Below are 8289 nucleotides of genomic sequence, written 5' to 3' on the forward strand. Positions count from 1 at the left end.
ATTACAAAGAAAAAAAACAAGGGATAAAGAAATACTGAAGTTTTGAACATAAAAGCCATGGGAAAAATCATAGAGAAATAGATGAGTATATTTGCTTTGTGATACTAGCTGCTTTAATTTACCAAGTGCTTGGTACAGGCCAGGCATCATTCTATGTGCTTTCTATACATATCAATTTGATGAGATTTCATCATTTCCCACGATCTAGTTGTAACAGTGATGCCCACTGCACACAAGAGAAATAAAGTAGAGAGAAGTTAAAGTAATTTGACCAAAGTCACATGGCACAGAGATGTCAAAGCGAAGATTCAATCTTAGGCAGTCAGATACTAGAACATCTGTTTGTTATTGTGCTCTTTGGGCTGCGACAGAAACTCATCCAACATGTGTACATCAAAAATACAATAGAATAAACCCAAAAGTCAAAGGCAAAAAACAAATTGGGAAAAATATTTTCAACAAATATGACCACAAATGTATATCCTTTGAATTGGTCCTTTGTCTTGATTCTCTACCTTTCCTACTTCATTTGTCATTGTATAAAAGATATTACATGTGTATGTTTGTGTAAAACTCTTTTATAAAACCATAAAAAGACAGGACTCCAGTGGAAATTAAATGGGCAATAACATAATCAGAAAGTTCATAAAATAAATGCTTAGTAATGGACTATAAACATATACAAGGGCTGTCCGGAAAGTATCCAGCCACACACACACTATATATTATATATATACACATATTTTTTTACCTTATTAGTAACTAAATAGTAGTTAAATAAACTATTAACACGTTATTTCCCATCAAATCAGAAAATGTGTATTTGTATGTTAGTGTAAGCTTTCTGGAAGTAATTATAGGTATCAATATTTTAAAAGTTCAAAACAAAAATTTGGGATTTTTAAAAATCTATCAATTCTGGTGTTAACCACCTGTCCTGTGGAAATTTTCTGCCCTATAGAGAGTTGTAAGACTAAATTCATAGAAGTAACATTAATAGAAGCAAAATGCTCAGAATAAAGTAAAGGATGGTCGAGTCAACCACATGATACCCATACCACAAGCTTCTGTAGAACCATATTTTTATGACATATTTAATAATGCAGGAAAATGTCCTTGATAGAAAATCAAATCAATTGAAATATATTACTAGCCAGATAGATGTTCTGAGGAGGTCTAATAATAGACAAAATAAACTTTTGCTTCTGTCATGCCCAATCGGTGCCTAATCTCTCAAAACAAGAGTTTTAATTGGCTGAGGTGGCTTCCCTTTGGGCCTGTCATTCTCAGGAATTGACTGGAATTTCCTGGTAAGTTTTGGAGATGTCAGGAGCAGCAGAAATATGGAAAGGTGACGCTCTCCGTCCCACCTGAGGCTGCCACCCATTGTCTCCGTTCCCACTGGCGCCAAGAATGCCACTTTCATTGTGATGACAAGTCCTTAACTAATGTCCACCTCCTCCCTCTGCTTCAGACAGACTTTTTTTTAGACTTTTTCTTTTAGTCCTGGATCTCTTTGCAAACAACTTCCTGAGCATTGCCCTAAAATGGAAAGCAAAAGTAAAAGAATGCTTAAAATTTTTACCCGGACCTTGTTGCTAAGCAACCATTTCCTTTGTCTCTGAGTGTATGAAATATGACATTGTTTGCAATGTGTTTTCAGGCCTTACCTCAATACAAAGGAGCCAGGTGGGGCAGCAGGGAGGAGGTGGTAGTATAGAAACCTTTCAATTGCAAAATGTAAAGATATAATATAAGGGGGGGTGGAACCCAAAAGATCCCACCACGGACATTTCAACATTTTGGCACAGGGTGCCAAAAACTTCAAAATGGAACATTTCTTACATTGGCACATTTTTTTGTGAGAACAAACATATGGTTATAAGCATATTCTTTTTTTTATAAGCATATTCTTACTTTCATTATGCTTATTTCCTCTCCATGGGAAAATTTAAATGCACTGTTGACATCTTTTTATAGTCACATAACAGGAAAGCAGACAAAGAAATGTTATGATTGGACTTGTTCACAGGGTACCACAGACTCTAATTCTGTAAGTTTTTGATATTCACAAGACTTGTCTCTAGTACAACCTACTTCTATGTTCTTATTTGTAGACCTAGGTCAGCCTCTAGGATACCCTATAAATAAGACAAGACAATGCTATCTATGGGTCAGAGGACGCTCACAGCTCACGTTCTCCTCCATTCTCACATTTATCACTTTTATTTGGTTGAGGGCAAAAATCCTGATTGGGCAGCTTACTAAGAAGTGGATAAACCATAGCAGAATATAAAAAATTCTATACAGCTCCCACCTGTAATCTCAACACTGTGGGAGGCTAAGGTGGGAGGATTGCTTGAGCTCAGAAGTTCAAGATTTGTCTGAGCCAGAGTGAGACCCTGAGTCATGAAAAAAAATGAAAACCCAGCTGGGCGCTGCAGCGAGTGCCTGTAATCCCAGCGGTTTCAGAAGTTGAGGCAGCAGGATGCCCACAGGCTGAGTCTGAGGTTGCAGTGAGCTATGATGCCATTGTACTCTGCTCAGGACATAGGGCAGAACTCTGTCTCCACCAAAAAAAAAAAAAAATCTATACAGAGACTTTCGTTTCTCTTGCCAGCTGGGGAGTGCTGATGAAATCTTTTGTAGCCATTAGGATAATCCAAGACTTCGGTACAGTTAGGAAGAATGAAATAGAGAGTATAATTCAGCTTGCATGATTCTCAGACCCATCTATCTCTGCCCTAGACAAGAGAAGTTCTCTACTTGGCCCAGCTTACTCACCAGAGATTGCACCCGCTTGAGGGATCAAGGACCTAGTCAGCACTGAAGTTTGGCTTTATCAATCAATGGGGCATTTTTCTGTTATATATTTCCCTTTAAAGCAGCAGTTCTCAACCTGTGGGTCACCACCCCTTTGGGGGTCTCCTGCATATCAGATATTTACATTACAAATCATAACAATAGCAAAATTACAGCTATGAAGTAGCAATGAAAATAATTTTATGGTTAGGGGTCACCACAACATGAGGAACTGCATTAACGGGACTCAGCTTTATGAAGGTTGAGAACCACTGCTTTAGAGCCATATAGGAGGGAAATGGATGGGGGTCAGGATTTTAAGTTCTCTGGCCACCTGCTTATTATCTCCATCATCATCCCCAGCATCGTCACCTGGCAGAGAATTGGACTTGATAGGATTCCAGAGGTTTGGGCTTTAACCCTGACTTCACCACTAATAAGTAGTATCATCTCAGATGCTAATTTATCCCATTGGTGTCTCTTTTCTTGATAAAATGAATCATACATACATAACAGGCATAAATTTATAGTATTAGTATTAATAATAATAAAATAAACAACCATGTACTTAATATTCAATGAAGAAACAGAAAATGACAAGCATCTTTACAGTCCCCACGCGTCCCATATAGCCTTTCCCAGCAGCATCTCCCTATCTCCTTTTCTCTCACGATGTAGCCATTATTCTGACTTTTTTTTAATAATCCTTCAACTCTTTGACAGTTTTTATTTTGATATAATTTCAGATTTACAGGAAAATTCAAGAGTAGTACAAGGAAATCCTGAACACAGCTTTACCATCTGTTTACATGTTGTTCATTTGCTTTATTACGTACACAAACACACACACATTTCTTTCTTTTATGAACCATCTGAGAAGAATTTGAAGATATTTTTCCCATTTACTTCTAAATGTGGCTGTTTTTGATAAACAAAGACAGTGTATGCTATGGTTTGAATATTTGTCCCCTCCAAAACTCGTTTAAAATGTATTCCTCCATATGGCATTATTGAGTTCCCACCAGCAAGCAGGCCCTCACCTGATGTAGCAACCTTGGATTTGTCGGCCTCCACAGCTGTAAGAAAGAAAGAAATTCCTTTTGAAATAAACAACCTACTTTTAGGTATTCTTTTATAAGTAACAGAAAATGGACTAAGACAGGAAATTGGGGCGATTTTGCTAATAATGAATGCCTGAATATGTGAAGTGGCTTTGGAAATCAGTAATGGGCAAAGCCTGGAAGAATCTGAAGTTTCAGGCTAGAAAAAGCTTATAGTCTTATCAACAGAGCACTGAAGGTGATTTTGGCGAGGACTTAGAAGACAAGACTAGGGAGAGTTTAGAACTTCTTAGAGGGCTTGGCGCCTGTGGCTCAAGTGGCTAAGGTGCCAGCCACATACACCTAAGGTAGCCGGTTGGAATCCAGCCTGGGCCCCCCAAACAACAATGATGGCTGCAACCAAAAAAAATAGCTGGGCATTGTGGCAAGAACCTGTGGTCCCAGCTACTTGGGAGGCTAAGGCAGGAGACTCGCTTGAGCCCAGGATTTGGAGGTTGCTGTGAGCTGTGATGCCACAGCACTCTACCCAGGGGGACAGCTTGAGGCTCTGTCTCAAAAAAAACAAAAACAAAAACAACTCCTTAGAGATAGCTGAAGTGGTCAAGACAAGAATGCTAATAAAATCAAGGCCTCTGACAAGATTGCAAATGGACCTGAGAAACAACCATCAGAAACTGGAATCAAGGCCGTTCTTGATACACATTGACAAAAAAAAAAAGAAAACTGGCTGACCGTGTCCATGCCTGAGGGTTCTGAGGAAGGCTGAACTGGAGAGTGATCGATTAGGGTGTCTGACAGAAGAAATTTCTAAGAAAAATATAGATTCATATGGTTACTTTTGACTGCTTACGCTGAGACCTGGGAACATAGAATAATTGAAATGTAGGATTTATAATTAAAAGGGAAGCAAGGAAAACATATTTGGAAAAACTCTCAGCCTGGCCACGCAGACTGAAAAAGTGTGTTCTTAGGGGGGGAGGGGTCTGCTGGCCCCTGGTGGGGGCTACTGAGCACTGCTCTTTGCCAAAAAAAAAACTGTGTTCAGGAGAGGGAATCAAGGTGTAGTCCAGCAACCACAGCAGAGAGAAAACAGACAGGTACTTCGCCTCAGAATAATGGAAAAAAGACCCTGAAAACATTTCTCAGATTTTTGAGGTGCCCCTCCCATCTCAGGCCCAGAGACCTAGGAAAGCTTAATGATTTCCGAACATAAGCCTGGGACATTCTCCACGGACTCACTGCCCAGGTCCACTTTAGGCTTCAGCTTCCTGTACCCTGGCAAAGTGCTCCACAACCACCCAGCTGCATCTCAAGTGGCCCCAGGTGCAGCTCATGCTGCGCTCTGGAAGGTAAAATTCATGAACCTTGGCAGAGTACACACGGTGTTAATTCTGCAGCTTGGCAGAGAGCAAAAACCCTGGAGGCTTGGCAGCCCCCACCCAGATTTCAAAGGATATTGTAGAAAGTCTGGGGACCCAGGCACAAACTAGTCACAAGGACAGAGCCACTGCAGAGAACCCCCACTAGAGCAATACCAAGCATAAAAGTGGGGTCTGAGCTGCCATGGCGTGTCCCACACACTATACCCCATGATTGCATTAATGTACACAGCTATGATTTAATGAAAAAAAAAAACCCTAAGGGAGCCAGGGGTGGGTCCACCACTGGACCTTAGAACTTTAGAGTCAGCAGCAGCAGGCAACATCCACCTGAGAAAGCTTCAGGGACTGAACCCCAGTTTATCCAAGCAACCATGGGGTCTACATCCAGCAAAGCCACAGAGGTAAGGCTATCTGAGTCCTTGGCATCCCAACCCCTCCCCAAGTGATTTCACATGAAATCAGAAGAGATTATTCTCTAGCTTTGAGATTTAATGTCTTCCCTGATGGGTTCTAGGCTTGTCTGGAGTCTGTTATTTCTTTCTTTTTGCCTATTTCACCCTTTTGGAATGAGAATATCTATCTTATGCCTTTGTATCTTTTTTTTTTTTTTTTTGCAGTTTTTGGCCAGGGCCAGTGCCCTACTCCTTTGAGCCACAGCTACTGCCCATGCCTTTGTATCTTGAAAGCAAATAATTTGTTTTGATTTCAAACTCATACATGAGACTCTGGGCATCAAATGTTTTTGAGTTGGTATTGGAACAAGTTAAGATTTTAAGGCCATCAAAATGTAATTTTAACATTACTGAATGTAATTTGTATGTGAAAAGAACATGAGATTTGGGGGATTATGGGAAGAATACAGAATATTTCTCCCCTCTAAATCTCATGCTAAAACTTAATCTCCAATGTTGCAGTATTGGGAGGTGAGCAGGTCATGAATAGATTAATAGATTAATGAATAGATTAATAGATTAGTGAATAGATTAATTCATTAATGGATTAGTGGGTTAATAGACTAATGGGGTATCAGAGGAGTGGGACTGGTCACTTTATAGAAAAAGGAAGAAGACTTGAGCTGGCGTACTTAGCAGCCTCTGCAGAGTCCCCACCAACAAGTAGGCCCTCACCAGACATGACTCCTGTGCTTTGAACCTCTCAGCCTTCACAAAGAACAAACTTTTTTGAATAAATTATTCAGTTTCAGGTATGCTATTATAAGTAACAGCAAAACTGACTTGTATATTTTTCCAACATATACTGGATGGATGGATAGGTAGATAGATCGATCAAAAGAATGCTCAAACTTTTGAGAAATGTGGGTCTTATTTTCTCAATACATTTACTCATGTGCTTAAGCTTATAATATGTAAAAACTAGTTTTAGAATTGCTATCTCATACTGAAATAACTTAGGGGACCTGGAAAAATAGAGTCGGACCCCCACTTAGGTTAATTAAATTGGTAATTCATTTTACCTGCTGCAGGGGCTGCTGCTCCGAAAGACAGTCAGCACCCGGTGAGAGTGTAAGTTACCTTTTATAGGCTTTGTGTAAGCATATTACAGAAGTGAAACGTGGCTGGTTAAGGGGGGTTACAACTCAGGTAGTCATAGATACAGTAATGGAACAATAATTAATACAGTTTCAGTTGACAATGGATACATTTCATATCACAATGGTTAAGGTTATACAACAGTAATTAATCAAGTCTCAGTGAGTTTTCCACCATTGTTCATCTACTGAGAACTTGGGGGTTTTGTGAAACTTGGGACTTTTTTCCCTTGTCCTGAAGCTTGTTCTTGGCAACCCTAGGGGGAAGAAGGGGGCCTGGGAACGTGGCTGGGAAGCACGTTCTCGGCCACCCTGGGGGGAGGAGGGACTTGCCTTGTTCCTGGAGTCGACTCTGGGGGGAGAAGGGAGGAGGAGGGAAATGGGTTGGAAAGGGTGGGGGGGGGCAGGTGAGGGTGGTGGTGGGGGAACAGGTGAGGGCTGGGGAACAGGAGTGGGCAGGGGAAAGAGGGCTGGGTTACAACAATACCACAATGAGAAGCAAACCCCCTACCTAGAATTCATTATAATTTATGTTCTTTAGATAAAATTTACATTCAATGAAAGAAAAATTTTAGAGATAAAACTGCCTGAGTTTTGGCAAATACATACATTTGCCCCATCCTAGTCAATCCACCATTCCCACCTTTCCAAAGTGTTCTAAATTTTTTTTCAACTCTAGATTAGTTTGGCTTATTCCAGAACTTTATATAATATAGACAGATAATTATCTTTTAAGTCTTCCAAATTCATGAACATGTCATATCTTGCTTTGATTTAGGTCTTCTTAAATTCTTTCATCAATATTTAGTTTTCAATGTACAGATATTGACCATATTTTATTAAATTTAGACCTAAGTGTTCTATGTTTCTCTTTTGAAGATACTATAAATATTTATATTATTTTTCAAAAGTTTGCCACTGACATATAAACCTACAATAATTTTTCATATTGACCTTGTGTCTTGTCTAAAGTCAAGAAAAAACTACCCCTTTGCCCTCTAAAGTTTCACTAAAAAAGCAACTGATAAAAGGCAGAGTAATAGAAAAAATGTCATAAAAATTGATTAACATGTGTGGAGGGAAAAATAACACAGTGATACCTAATGGGGCACAGAAGCTTCTGTACCATCTTGACATTATAGAAAGAATGGGCCTCAGAGCATATCCCCAGCCAGGTTATGGAGGTAAATCAGGTTATGGTGACAAGACAGGTTATGAGAGGGGGGACCGAGGAGGCCCCACTTACAAAGGCGGTTTTGTGCTCTTTCCTTAAGTGGCCTGAGGTGACCTGTGAAAATGGGTTGCTACTCACTTGACCCAGAAATCCCCACAAAATCATGCAGGTCAAAAGGTTCAAATCTTTGTGTTCAGTTTGAGAACACAAGTGAAACTGCCCAGGCCATCAGGTACGAAGACACAAAAGCCACCAAGTATCTGAACGATGTCACTTTAAAAAAACAGTGTGTACCATTCCGATATTACAATGGTGGAGCTG

Source organism: Otolemur garnettii, unplaced genomic scaffold (assembly GCF_000181295.1).
Source record: "Otolemur garnettii isolate 467f Iridium unplaced genomic scaffold, OtoGar3 scaffold00001, whole genome shotgun sequence".
Lineage (NCBI taxonomy): Eukaryota > Metazoa > Chordata > Mammalia > Primates > Galagidae > Otolemur > Otolemur garnettii.